Below are 14,076 nucleotides of genomic sequence, written 5' to 3' on the forward strand. Positions count from 1 at the left end.
CGATTTAGATCAGTCAGGAACTGTTTCCCACTAAGGATCCCCTCTGGAAGGTGACTTTCCTGCAGGGGAGGTATCCCCTATTGTTTTGCAAACCTCATACCTTATTCCACAGATGTTACTGTAAAGGATTTACTTTCCCAGGTCACAAGCAGCTTAGCTGGAAATCCCCAGCGGTAGATAAGGTTGTTGTTGCTGTAAAGTTTGGTGAGGGTTACCAGCTTTTTGTGTGCTTGCATCGTATACTGCGACAAGTCAGTATACAGAGCGAGGCCCGTGTAAGGCTCAGGAAAGGGAGAAGATTGTCTGGCACGCTGCATAAGTGCCTCCTTGACATGATAGAAATGGATTCACGAGGCACATTGTCTGTTAAAAAGGCAGGTTTGGGGAGCCTGTGTGCTCTGTCCACCGTGATTTCCCTTTTAGGGGTGTCTAGAAGTAAGGTTATAATTAGGTGTTCAATGTAGTCACGGAGCTCTGAGGGTGAGACTGTCTCAGCTATTCCTCGAAATGTAATATTATTCCTCCTCAAGCGGGCTCATTATCCACTCGATTTTGAGCATCCACTAGCTCATTATGTGCCACCGCAAAATCCCCCATTTTATTTTCTATGTGGTGCACTCTTTCCCCATCTCATCTATTTCTGAATCAATTTGGGAGACCATAGACATCATGTCTTTGTGTAGGGACCATCTCAGGGACACCAGCATGTCCTTAAGAGTTTTATCGGATATCGGCTGTCCTACAGTGGGGTAATCGTCAATACATTCTACAAATTCCCTGATGGTCTCTCCTGAGGAGTCATTTACATGCCTATTGCTGGCATATTGGTGAGAAGGGGAGATTCTGGAGCTAGATTTAACAGGGCTTACCAGTGGTGATTGTCTGTGTGATGAGCGGCTGCTTCCTCTGGAGCGTGAGTCATGGGGAGAGTCGCACGAGGAGGATGCACGGGTCTTCCAGGCACCATCTTGGAATCTCTGAGCTCTGGTGGAGCTGAAGAAATCAGACAGATTTCAGGGACCTTTTGGTGACTTTTACTTCTGCGTGTTGTTCAGGGGATGCACGCCAATCAGCTGGAGATAAAGGGGTGTAGGTTTGATGCCCCACATTGCTGTCAGCCGCAGTGAATCACTGCAGGCTCTGCAAGCTAACTCCTCACGCGGCCATACTCCTTGGCAGCTGGCTCTGCCCCCTCAATATTGTTAAGTTTCATTGCTCTTAATCTTCAGTTAGTATCACACAGTTGATCTATTCAAAATATATATTTTTCTACTATTCGATGATATTGTTATTGTTTGTTTCAATGCTAAAGAAAATCTTCCAGTAAAGATAATTTCTGTGTTCACTACAACTTGTGTCTGTTACTATTATGCTTGCAATAATGTTACTGCCAGGTTTGCCAAAGGGGCTGAGGCTGTTCTTGAGGTTGAGGGGCAGAGTACAGAACTAAATATACTCAAGTGGCTCCTTCGGGGGGTAGCGCTACATAAAAAAAAAACAGAACATTTTGGGGAAAAAAAAAACCTGTTTCCTTTACCAGGAGTCATGACAAAACTGGTCAATGGTGGACCGTGACTGTGGGGGTGAATCGGCATTTCACAATACCCACAAGGTAGAGTAGAATATCTTAATATAATTTTTTTTTATATTGTGAAGGGGCTGGGTAGGACAGACAAAAGGGACAAAAATGGGCTTTAACTATCTAGAATATTTCTAAAAATATAAATGCAATGGTCAGATCTATGGAACAAATGCAATTATGCATTAGATTGAGGCTGGGTTTACACTGTGTGCGTAAGCGGCTCACAGCAGGGGTCCGGTGCATCCCTGTTCTCCCTTTCAGGGACAAACAGAGAGAGCCGATTACAGTCTCCTGTCATGCGAATTAGATGCAGGGAAACCTGCATCCAATTCACATAAGTGTGAACCCAGCCTTACAAAAGATTTTGAAGAAATACAAAGGTGCTTTTTTTAACAGCAATGATAGCATTAGGCAATTTAATGGATTCAGATTGTTGCAATATACAAACAAATATGTTCTATCAATTATTAATCAGTTTATGAGGGGTGAAAGCCCTAGTGAAATGGATTGGAGAATGTTATTCAATCTGCATTTGCTCTTTTTTATTTTTTTTACTGCAAATAGATAGGTCAGCAACTTCCCCAGGGACTAGACACACTGACCCCGTTTCAGGGTCTAGCCTTTCTGATAAAATCATTAAAAATCCTTGTATCCTTTATGATAAAACCATTAAAATCCAGTTGTGGTCAGGGAATAGAGCCGAGATGGAGAACATGACATATTAAATAAAACTACGGTAGTAGCGTGTCAAAACCATTGTTCGGGCAGGCCTGTAAAATAAAGAGGGCCCGACAAGAAGGAAGGAAGAAGAAGGAATGTTGTAGAAAAAGGGGCAGTGGTGGGTGGGATAACTAAACCTGCGGCAGCCCTGAAGAGGCGGGGGGCCAGACCTTAAATAGGTGGCTCCTCCCCTCCAACAACTCCAGGCTCCACCTTCCAATTTGTGGTCAGGAAATAGAGCTGAGATGGAGAACATGACATATTAAATAAAACTACGGTAGTAGCGTGCCAAAACCGTTGTTCGGGCAGGCCTGTAAAATAAAGAGGGCAAAAAGAGAGCGTGCAAGTAATCTTTAATACAAGTGCATCATTTACAAAGAAAATGAGACATAAAGTTTTGAAAGTCATTTGGCTAAAACTCGAAATGCCTGTCTGAGCTCGTTTTCTGGTTGGGGTATGTAACTGTAGTAAGCGAAGGGTTTCCACTGCCCCAGATAATGTGCACAGGAATGCTGCAGCTGGAGGCCGTCGTGTTTGCCCCTATGCGGAAAGAATGACCAGTGAAGGCAGCAGGATTGCACCCTTACTTTCTCAGCAGGGTTCTTAAGTACTTGACAAACCTGGGCGTTTTTATTGGAGGGGTTAAGCGAATTAAGGTTAGGCGTGATGACAGAATGAGGAGCTGAAAGGTCAATAATCAAACGGTTTTTATTGTTGTACTACCCGGTGGCGATGCCCAACGGGTTGGTACGCCAACAAGAAAATGGAGGAATGCCAAAAGGCCAATCATAAAGCCTTTGTCAACCTCCGACTGTAACAGGGTGTTGACTGTGGAAGGGTCGGATAAGGCAGATTGCAAATTGTTGCATTCCACCCTAGAGTGACTAATCCTGTCTGAAACCCTTCTGTGAAGCCCTGGAGAAGGAACTCAACTAAATCTTGGGAGGGGTGGGACTCCAGGAGAAAAGCCAAGGTGTCAATGTGTAACTCGGTTAGTCATTTCTTAGAAAAGAGTCGGTTGGGGCACATGGTCTTGGCGTGCACCCAGAGCAGACATGCAACAACCTGCAGGCGCTGAAACTGCAACCTCCTGAAGTTGTTGCAAACCTGCGTCTTGCCCAGGAACACGATTGGCCTGCCTAGCCTGTCTCTGGAAGCTCTCTGATTGACTCTGCTGGTACCAGGGGTGATGTCGCTCGTGACGGTGGAATTGGATTCAGAGGCACACAAGTTGGTGGGATGGGAAAAAGAAGCACAGTTGGTGCAAGCCGGTGGAGCAAGCCCGGCGAAGTGGCGTCAGAACAACTCTGTGTCCAATTGGCCCCAGTCTGCCCGAACATTAAACTGGGCGAAAGCGGCAGCCGCCTTGGCTGAAAAAGAAGGATGGTAATCATAGAAACCAGAGCCACCGTACTTGTACCCCAAATCGACCACCTTGTGCATGTACAAATCCAATACCTCCCTACGGTTTGAGAAATTAAAGCAAATCACGTCCCTATAAAGCACGAAAGCCAACACAAACTCCGGGATGGACAATTTCTTGTTCAACCTGGGGTCTTTGGCCTTTAGTACCACGGAAAGGTCGTCATAGTTATAGATCTTGCTTTCTATGATGTCATGGGATACTAACAACAGGGTCATGACGTTAACGTCCTTGCCCTCCAGGATGTCTTTCTTGACCCTGGGAGGGACCATGTGAGCTGACATGATAATGTGTGCAATAGAGGCCAGGGAGGTAAGAGTACTTGTGATGACACTCTGAGAGACAGCTAGGGTGGCAACCTGGGAGGGTGGGAAACCCGGGGATGACAAGGGGGTGGGAGCCGGGGTTTCTAATTTCTCCATTCTTTGAGTCAAGCTATTGATAGAGGACAAGATGGATGCCATCGTGGCCTGGATCCCAGCTAAGGTATCATGAACATTGTCCTGCGACTCGGACCCCAACTGTCGAACTGTATTGGTTGTCAAAATCCTGAAAAGTTCAGCCTTCTTGGTGGTGGCCAAAAATGGAATTTCTCTCTGTCTCAATTCAGCGGTGATCCTTGGGATGGTCCATGAACTCAACGGGCCAGGGCTCGTCAAGACTTGGCTTCCTCCTCTGGTGGGGACCGAAACCAGAGTAGGAGGCCTGACTGGCGTATTAGGTAGGGAGAAGCTAGCTCCTATGTCTGACGCATGGGACATCCTGGAAAACATGAAGGTAAAGGTCACGGAACATAAGTGAATGAAAATGTTTGACTGGCGTACACCCCCTTATTACATTCCCGGGAGGAGACCAGAACTTGCGAGTGGGACATGAGGCCCTACTAACCTAGCGGCAGGTAGAGGTGCTGTCTATGAGTTGGCCCTGCGCTGTGCCAAGTAATGAAATGGCGGGGTGTAGGCCTCTGGAAGGTGACACCCTCACTACGCTAGCGGGATGACCGAAACTCTAGCTTTGATTTGGGCCATCCGCGTGAGGATGGGTGTTAGTCTCGGGCTAGCTGCAAAGTGACCTACCTCACTAACCCCCCCCCTGCCCCCCCCAAAAAAAACAGGTAACCAAAGGAAGGGTATATCCAAGTGAGAGCATACCTGCGATAACCTGTGAGGGGTCTGGAAGGCTTGGCTGAAGGTCTGGTAATGTTTGTGCGGCTGCAATGGAAGTGCCCCGCCAGAAACCTGTGACTGATGGAAAGAGCGAGAGCTGAACTTGGTCTCTCCCCCCCCCCCCCTCCCTGTTATGTATTTTTTTTTTCCACCAGGGCGTGAAACCAGGATCGTGGTTGGAGCGTGTCCTTGCGCGTGTCAAGACGCCGGGCAACAGGCAATAATCCGGATGAGGGTGTGAGAGCGTGGCCCCCCGCCCTGGCAATTGAAAGGCCCTGGAGTGGCCGTGCCCTCCTTGAGGAAAAGAGAAAGAGAGGGAGAGAGAAAAAAAAAAGGGGTCATGGGTTATCAAAAAACTAAGGTTGGCTTGCTAAAAGTTTTATGTGGTAACGCAAGCATGTGAAAGCAACAAACAAATTGAAAGCAACTTGCCAAAATTTGCACCTAAAAACAAGATCTACAGTTGTTTTGATAATAGTGAAGAGACTGTGGCGTGGTGTAATCTTTAAAATGAACACTAGATGTGACTGGTAAAGTCAGAAATACAGCCTGTTATATATCAACTAAAGAAATAAAACTGCTGTGAAGTTAGTGTGCCAGGCGGGTAACCGAGGAAGCTTTGTAAAGTCTAAATCAGAGGATGATCCTTTACAAGCAGTATGTGAAGCTGTCACACAGCTGATATAAAAATATATGATGGGGCAGACTGTGAGTGAATTGGACATCTTGTTCTTTTGAGCAGAGGATAATTTGACCGTTGCATGTTTATTTGGAAAAGTGGCACAGTGATCAGTAGTTTAAAACGTGTGAAACTGAATTGTGAAGACGGATGGTCAAGTGGTGAAGGAGTGGGGGGCCGGCTCAAAATCTGGGGATGATGTCATCCCCTCGGCACCGCCACCCCACGAGGGAGGCCGCGGACTGCCCCTGGCAGCGCAGGCAGTGCGGGCGTGGAAGGAAACGGAAAGGGATGTAACGAGGGGGGAGGATGACATGCGGCTGGTGGTGTGGGAATGAAGGGGGGGAGACTGAGCCACAGTCTGCTCCCGACTACTTACAGTTTGCCGGGTGCCGCTGGCCGACCCGGAAGCGTCCTCGTGGAGCGCAGCTCCTAGGTGCACTGGAGATTCTTGGAAGTGGGCGTGACCGAAACCAGCCCAACTAAACCTGTGACAGCCCTGAAGAGGCAGGGGCAAACCCCTCCCACAACTCCAGGCTCCTCCTTCCAATATTTCCCCTTTAATATGTCACAGGGGTTGATTTACATAAATTTGAGAGTGCAAATTCTGGGGCAGCTTTTCATAGTAGCCAATCAGCTTCTAACTTCAGCTTGTTCAATTAAGGTTTGACAAAAAAACTGGAAGCTGATTGGTTTCTATGAAGAGTTGCACCAGATTTTGCACTCTCCAATTTTAGTAAATATACCTTTTGGAGATCATTTTTGGGTGACTTTTCAAAATGTATTGGTTTCACAGACATTGTGAACGTAATTAGGTAATTTGATTGCTGCAGCCTGCAGGCAGTGATTTTTTTTGTTAATGATTGAGTGCAATGAGCCAAACCAGCACTAGAGTTTTTTGCAATGGAACTTATTGGGAGCCACTTACCTTGAGTATTATACATATTTACTTGAGGTGTCACAGTGTTTACATTTTTTTTTACATTTGTTTTACATTTCTAAAATAAATATTTCAACCATTTAATTATATAGTGCAGATCATTTTAGGTGACTTTTCACTGTTTCAAAAAATCTTTTAAAATTTGTATTTGTTTCTTAGTGAGTACAATTTTTAGAATACGTACATGTCTATTCTAAACGGTCATTTATCAAATCTATATCAAAGAGTGAAAACCACTCTTTTCCCATATGACATAAATTAACAAAGCAGCAACTCTCCTGTGAGACACACATAGCACCAAGTAGATTTTGTTATAGAGTTGTGCTAAACCCAAAACAGAAAATGAGTAAATACAAAAAAAAAATCAAAATTAGAAATTGAAAATGAAAAAAGAAAGTCCAAATGTGATGAAACAATGTCCTTCAAAAGTGGATACACCATCCCTCACCAAAAAGGCTACGTGATCCCTAGTCAATGCCTTCACCTTATCAATTTCTTGCTTACCAGCTTATTTTGACCTCCTATTGCGGAAGTTCAATCTCGCTTGTGGCTCAAACCCAGCCAGGGCCTCTTATTCATCCAAGGGAACTTGAGATGAAGTAGGAAAACCCACCACTTGCAAGGACTCAAAAAGATCCAAAAAACAAATAAATCTCGCCATAGTATAAAATCCTTTAAACAATTATTGAAAATAATAAAGATTGCACTTACAACACAGCACTTAAAATTTGCATTAAAGTAATAGTCCGGCTGGCTCTGTGTAGCACCCCATCTTGGGGATTAGCGTAGCGCGGTGACATCAGCAAGTCACTCCATCCAACATGTTTTGTCACACACTGACATCGTCCGGACATGGGCGGCGTACTGACTTACCACTTCAAGTCACCCACACCTCGATCTAAGCCTCAGGCAGTCACTTGCGAGAATTGACCATTTTGGTAAAGGGCTACTTGCCCACACTTATCTAAACCTATTGACCAGGGGCCTATCAGCAAACCTCCCAAACTAAAAGAAGTACCCCATGCAACAGGCAGATAATATCATAAGTAATCGGGAACTTTTTAAAATTGCACCACCCTATTGTATAAAATGCAACACAGGAAATGGCAAAGATTACTTGTGAAGTGTCACCTCGGTGCATTAAGGTAGAGGAGGGACCCCCTAATAGCAATAATAGAAATGAAAGAATATCACTATCCATACAATCTAAAGGGTACATGAACGTGACCACTAAATGATCGTACTATACCGGAAAAAAAAATGAATTATGGTGGTAAGTACAAACTTCTAATTCGAACAAACAAAACCACATCAATAAAAACTTTTCAAATATTCAAATATTAATATCAAATATTAGTAGCACCCTCCTAGGTAGGTGCTAGGCAAAGCATATATGTGACCCTGTTCTGCTTATCAGGAGGGTCTGATCTGTTAGTTAGCCTGTCACATGTTTCCAAGTGTGATTCACTGGGTCTGAATAAATGTCCCCATGTTAGCCAATGAGGGAGCTCATTGGACAGTGGAGGAAATCTAGCCAGTGGCACACTCTGTTTTATGTCAGTTCCAGTGGGAGGGCATTCCTGCAATGCATCCTAGGATTGCTCATAAATAGGAGGGGAGCATGTGACAGGGTGTCTTTGGGCGGGAAGCCAGGTCTCAGGAGGAGGGGGACGGCTGTCTCTCCTCCTTTTCCTGAGGAAGGTGGTCCAGGCAGTCGGCCTAGGGACCAGAGGTTGAGCTGTGCTGCAGAAGGATCCAGTGTGCTGACCAAGTGGAGCTGCTGGGCAGAATACTTCTGGAAAAACAGTATCGTGAGTACTCAAGCATCTGCCCAGGGGTCTGCCTAAGAGAGGGGACCACTCCATAGAGGTCAAGGGGATCAAGGAGCCAGCTAATCGGAGTATTACAGTAAAGGGGGTGCCAAGTTGTAAAGCCCTGAAGATTAGGGGTTAAAGGGGGCACCAGGAAGGGCCCTGAAGTTGCTGAGCAGTGCAGTCTACTATTAAAGTCAGCTACCTCAGGAAAGGAGTGCCTTAGGAAGCTAATAGGACTCTTTTTCAGTCAAAGGTGAAATGCAGTAAGCGGTCTAGCCGTGACTAGCGTCAGTCAGCGTTAACCAGCGTCAGTCAGCATTTTTTGTACAGTCCCTGCCTTTCTGTGCACAGCTCACTTATTGGGGTATCCCACTCATCCCTTCTCCTATCCAAGTTACAAATAAAAACACAAAAACCAAAGAAACTGGACTGGTCCTTGTCTGAGGTAAAAAAACACTTGGAAACATTTCAAAATGGTCTACTGTTGCTAATGGTAACCCAGGGGAACCCACACACAGCAGCTCCCATGGGAGTAGTGCTAAATATTAAATGTTAATACATCCTAAGGTCAAACAGATAACTTGGAGCCCAACATCTAAAAAAAATCAGCCAATATTTATAGATTCAAACCAATATCTGACTAACCACTATCCAACCCCTCACTCCACTAAAACCTGATTGTTCATCGACTAACCTTGGGGAATTTAGGTAATGGCATTGTAATGTACAGCATAGCCAGATAATTACCAGAGCAATTACCAGATTTACAAGCATCACAGCCAGAGCACAGATATTTAGGGAATTCCCTAAATATTTTTTTTACATCATAGTTTTTTTAAAACATTTCCACGTTCAGTTGGCATGAGTTCAGCTTCTCCGATGAATATAAAACTTTGATCGCCTAGCTGGCTGTCGGCGGGCCGGGTGGCCATCCTCCCCCCCCCCCCCTCCTTTCCATTTTAACCTTCTCCCCCTCTCTTTTGTGCTTTCTGCCTCCTTTCACACACCCTTCCCCCCCCCCCCCTCTGCACTGTATTTTTCCCTTCCTTTCTCTGTTCTAATGCTTCCTCTCTTTCGGGACTTTCCTTCCCCTAGGCATAGGTAATCTACCTGCCTCTCGGAATTTATGAGCAGGGCAGGCCACCGGATCGGTTCCTCTCTATCTCCAAAGGCCGGCCATTTGATAGATGTCGGCGGGGGTTGGGGCTGAGACCTTTTTGGATGGCCAACGCCCTGTAGTCAGCTCTTAGATCTTGCCTTTTGTATTTATCTCTGTGGGATCACTTGTCCTGAAATATGTTTTTGTTTATTACTTAGTACATTTTCTTCTGCTTGCCTACTGTTTTTGGACTTGTACCACTGCTCTTGCATATGTTGTATGCCTATTCCTTTTTCAATAAACATTGAATTTATAAAAAAAAAAACATTTCCACTAAATTAAAGTGACTATCATTTTAACAACATAAAAAAAAAAAAAACCTGATAGGTTAAAAGTGTAATGCTGCTGTGATGGAGCAATGCTTTGCTAACCCTGTGTCAAAACTTGTTTACTCTGTTTCTGTCTCAGTGACTCAACCTATTGCAATAATAGGCAAAAAATTATGTTTTTGGGAAGGAGGGAATGGATACGTTTTGACACCACCAAGAAGTGTTGGAGCTTTTTCTATTTGTAACATTTTGTGTAGCAAGGGAACTGAAATTTTCTGCAGTGCACTTTAAGACCCCGTTCACACTGGGGCGACCCGACTTGCTGGGGTGACCTGTGAAGTCGCGGTGCGCAGCTCGCACCGTAACCTCGGAGCGGCCGGCACGGACTTCATATCATTGAAGTCAATGCAGGTCGCTCCAGGTCGCACCAAAGAAGCTCCGGACCCTTTTTCTAAGTTGGAGCGACTTGTGTCGCTCCTATTAGAACGGGTCCTGTGCTGCTCTATGGCAGGCGACCCACGGCGACTTATCAGGCGATCAGGTCGCCTGACAGGTCGCCCCAGTGTGAACGGGGTCTTACACTCATCAACAGAATTTTTCTTGGCAAAGTGACACACTCAATTTAGGTTAAGCAAGGTTAACTTTTTAAGAAATGCAAAATAATAAGTGTGACTAATGCACACTAGGGATGATCGAACTTTTCAAAAGTTTGGTTCGACCAGAACACCCGAACTTCCCGAAAGTTAGGCCTGGATTTCAGAACCCCATTGAAATAAATGGGACCCGAACTTCGGTAATCAAAAAATACAATTTTGAAGCCCTAAAACCCAATAAATGCCCCTAAAAAGTGCCTAGGGTTCTGGGTCATGCCCCAGGGACTATTAATCACACAAAAAAAAGTTCTTAAAAATTGTAATTTTTGATAGAGAGCCAATTATTGAAAAAATTATTGAAAAAAGAAAATGAGATTTCTTTGGATTTAGTGTCTGGACGGTCTAAAAAGTGTGCCTGTGAAATTTCAGCTCTGTAGCATGTCCAGAACCAGAAAAAAAAAGTTTGTTTGTATTAGAATTAATATAGAACAGGATAGTGGCTCCGCTATTTTCACACCTTGCCGGTTTAGTAGCAGGTGTTTTTTTGGGCATTTTTTGGGGGTCTTTGGAGGCAGGCATAACATCAGAACTTCTGTGTAGGGGAATATATACACACACATGTATGTATATATACACATACACATATATAGGTGTGAAAGTAGCAGAACACTATGCTTGCACTAATGAAATAATTAACACCCACATGGCTTCTCTGCTATATATGTGTATAAATACATATAAGTGTGTGTGTATATATATATACCCCTATACAGAATTTCAGATGTTTTGCATGCCTCCAAAGACCCTCAAAAAATGCCCCAAAAAAACGCCTGCTGCAAAAACACACCTGGGCGTTTTTGTAGCTGGCGTTTTTTTGGGCATTTTTTGGGGGTCTTTGGAGGCAGGCATAACATCTGAACTTCTGTATAGGGGTATATATACACACACACTTATATGTATTTATACACATACACATATATAGGTGTTATAGCAGAGAAGCCATATGGGTATTAAATAGTTCATTAGCGCAAGCATAGTGTTCTGCTACTTTCACACCTATATATGTGTATGTGTATATATACATACATGTGTGTGTGTATATATACCCCTACACAGAAGTACAGAAGTATGCCTGCCTCCAAAGACCCCCAAAACTTACATTTTTTCCTGACAACCTTGAATTTCTTAGAAACACCTATTACATACTACATACTCCTATTACAATTTTTCTTATCAAGTGGATTTTGCAGTACAAAGTTTTTCATTAGGTCCATCATATTAGGATCCCTGGATTGTTTGATGCCTCCTCACTCACCTATTTCTAATTGGCAGTTGTGGGTATAGATGTTTAACCGTGTTCTTTTAATGTGCATTTCAATTTCTGCTTGAAAAAGGCCCATTCTTGACCTGCAAAGTAGCAGCTTTGGGATATTTAGTCAACATTGCACTTTTGTGAGAAGCAAAAACTGTAATAAACAAAAAGTATTTTTCATTTAAACTCAAGTCGGTTGTGCTAGTTCTGCTGCCATGCTCATACCAGTGCTTTCCACATGATGATTGCACTTCACTGCTGCTGCTGTCTCTGTATGAGCATACGAATAAGCTGACACTTATAACATAATTTACTATAATTCACTAAATTTAAAATTTGGGGGTTGATTTATTAAAGGCAAATAGGCCATGCACTTTGCAATATAATTTTCACCCAAGCTTACTGAATGAGGCAAAGTTCTGCTGACTTCCATCATCCAACCACGTGCAAGCAAAAATGATTTGTTTTTTTAATTTTCCTGGCACATGGTTGGGTATTCTGTGCAAATTGAAACTTCACCATGTTCTGTGGCAAATTCCCTTGCAAAGTGAACATTTACCTTTAGTAAATAAACTCCAGTGCCTTTGGGCTTATCTCAGGGATTGTTAACCAAGGATGCTATTTGCACTGTCTGACAATCCAATAGCTAAAAGGATCCACTATCGGTTTATTAAAAATAAAAGTAAGAATTTGTTCAACAAGCAAGTAAAATGTCATATCAAAAAACGACCTTGAGACACACTCTACACAGTCTACAATAACCACGCAGAATATATGTTCATGTAAAGCAGACTTTAATTTCTTTTTATTTAAGAACACAATAGATGAGGTTGGAGATTTTAGCTCCAGACTGCAAAGCTTGTTATCCAAGTAGCTGTTATCTCCCCATGCAATCTGTTGATACATTTATAGAAACAAGATTTTTGATGAAACATGGAAACCCAGAGACATTTGGTAAACTCAATTTAATTTTGCTGAATCAGTTTTAATTCCGAGTTTTCATTATAAGAGCATGGTGTTATTTTGTTCCCAACTCGAGTTGTTTCTCATCTACAAACCAAAATAAGAGTAAAAAGAGGATAAGTTATGTTTAAAATTTTCTCAGGCAGGAACTACAAGACATTGCAATACAGTAGAACCATCAAATGTATAAATGTTTAGAAACACAAAGTTAGTGCCACACTAACTGTCATACAGTGCATCCGGAAAGTATTCACAGCGCTTTTTCCAGATTATGTTACAGCCTCATTCCAAAATAGATTAAATTAATTATTTTCCTCAAAATTCTACAAACAATACTCCATAATGACAATGTGAAAGATGTTTTTTTTTAAATCTTTGCAAATTTATTAAAAATAAATGGCGAAAAAATCCCATGTATATAAGTATTCACAGCCTTTGCTCAATATTTTGTTGAAGCAATCTCCAATCTCCAATTTTTCTTTGCAGGACCTCTCAAGCTCTCAAGCTCCATCAGGTTGGATGGGGAGCGTCGGTGCACAGCTATTTTTAGATGTCTCCAGAGATATTTAATCGGGTTCAAGTCTGGGCTCTGGCTGGGCCACTCAAGGACATTCACAGAGTTGTCCGGTAGCCAGTCCTTTGTTATCTTGACTGTGTGCTTAGGGTCATTGTCCTGTTGGAAGATGAACCTTGGCCCAGTCTGAATTACAGAGCACTCTAGAGTAGGTTTTCATCAAGGATGCCTCTGTACATTGCTGAATTCATCTTTCCCTTGATTTCCTGCCACTGAAAAACATCCCCACAGCATGATGATGCCACCACCATGTCTCACTGTAGGGATGGTATTGGTCAGTTGATGAGCGGTGCCTGGATCCCTACAGACATGACACTTACTATTCAGGCCAACAAGTTCAATCTTTGTTTCATCAGACCAGTGAATTTTGTTTTTCATGGTCTGAGAGTCCTTCAGGTGCCTTTTGGCAAACTCCAGGTGGGCTATCATGTGCCTTTTGCTAAGGAGTGGCTTCCGTCTGGTCACTCTACCATACATAGGAAAAGAGGGGCGCACCGACCTAGTGCATTACCATAAAAACATTTAATAAAATATTAAAAAGTGTACATAGTACTCACAAAACTGGTGTGATACAACACACATCAAGAATAGCATATACAGTTTCCAAGGTAGCCAGGTCCCGATTGTGACGCATTAGCATGCAGATGGTCGCATGGGGCTGCTATGGCTAGGCTGACGCGTTTCAGGGGCGAACCCCCTTCCTCAGAGCCAGATAAAGCACTTTATCTGGCTCTGAGGAAGGGGGTTCGCCTCTGAAACGCGTCAGCCTAGCCATAGCAGCCCCATGCGACCATCTGCATGCTAATGCGTCACAATCGGGACCTGGCTACCTTGGAAACTGTATATGCTATTCTTGATGTGTGTTGTATCACACCAGTTTTG

The sequence above is a fragment of the Pelophylax lessonae genome, assembly GCF_965119305.1.
Source record: "Pelophylax lessonae genome assembly, chromosome: 9".
NCBI classification, from domain to species: Eukaryota; Metazoa; Chordata; class Amphibia; order Anura; family Ranidae; genus Pelophylax; species Pelophylax lessonae.